The sequence below is a fragment of the Halyomorpha halys genome, unplaced genomic scaffold, assembly GCF_000696795.3.
Source record: "Halyomorpha halys isolate HHAL.00 unplaced genomic scaffold, Hhal_1.1 Scaffold3351.1, whole genome shotgun sequence".
NCBI classification, from domain to species: domain Eukaryota; kingdom Metazoa; phylum Arthropoda; class Insecta; order Hemiptera; family Pentatomidae; genus Halyomorpha; species Halyomorpha halys.
Genome location: NW_027116613.1, coordinates 16,681 through 17,688, shown reverse-complemented (window position 1 = coordinate 17,688; position 1,008 = coordinate 16,681). Strand labels below are relative to the sequence as shown.

Here is a 1,008-nt window from a genome sequence, read left to right as displayed (position 1 = left end):
TCACCAATAATGTTGTTGTACCTATTAAATAATTGAATAGAAATTAATTAATGAAAATTGTCTATCATTGCAAAATAAGGATATACAAATTATTTGATCACTCAGTTTATTCCTTACCAAGAGAATGTCCCACATAAAATAACTGTTGAGTGCCACGAATTTGTAGAATTGTGTCGATAAATGCAGGTAAGTCGTACATGCCGGCCTCGTGAAAACTAAAAGAAACCCATGATTAATAAGTATTAATGGATACAGACAGCTCTTAAGAACATCGGATTTTATTAATAAATAAATAATACAAATATATATTTAGCATGGTTACCTGAAATCCCAAAAGAGTGGATCTGAACGTTTATATTTTAAGCTATATTCATTGTAAACGGTTCCACGCTGGTTAGTAAGCCATACATCGTAACCTTCTTCTAATAGGGAGAATACTAAAAAAAATAAATAAATAAAGTAAAGAAAAACTTTTCAGGAAACTGAAACAAATGTCTATAAATGTATTATTTAATCAAAACTTGAGTGCCTATAACTTAATAATGCTTCTGGACTAGTCTACATGTACGTATCCTTAAAGATTCGTTCAATGCGGGTTTCAATGCAGTAGAACGAGCTGTTCTTGTCGATGAAGTGTTCATACTTTTCATTGAGTACTATCGGGTATCGATACTGCAGTAAAATATCGTATTTTACAAGTATCGATACTTTGGTGGTATCCTAACGTCTTAAGGTATGTATGAGGCCGTTACTTACACGAGTCAGTTTATATTGACTCATCAACTTAATCCTGATATTCCCCTTTTCCTAGAAGGGTGCTATTTGGGGTTTGTAGTGTCAAAAGGTGCACTAATTTTTCTCTCCGACACTGATACTAGTACCAGATTTTTTTGTAAGGTGTTTATTTTTAGGTGTTATTTCTTCTTTGTTCTTTTCGCAATTATTTTACAAGCTAGGATCTTTTGTCTAGTAAGTGTTCTAATTGTAATAATCGCTGAGGGGTTTTAC

General features: G+C 32.4%; 1 long non-coding RNA gene across 2 annotated transcripts in view; it reads right to left on the bottom strand.

Annotated features, from left to right (window-relative positions):
• The window catches only part of LOC136797261 (uncharacterized), a 1,433-nt gene extending 1,049 nt beyond the window's left edge, over positions 1–384 (bottom strand). The window contains exons 1-3 of one of the 2 annotated variants that reach the window (XR_010845110.1): positions 323–384; positions 118–215; positions 1–21 (exon numbers count right to left, since the gene is read on the bottom strand). This is a non-coding gene — a long non-coding RNA (uncharacterized lncRNA). The remainder of the gene's footprint in view (positions 22–117; positions 216–322) is intronic. The other variant, XR_010845111.1, reaches the window with a different exon arrangement.
• Between the last annotated feature and the right edge of the window lie 624 nt (positions 385–1,008).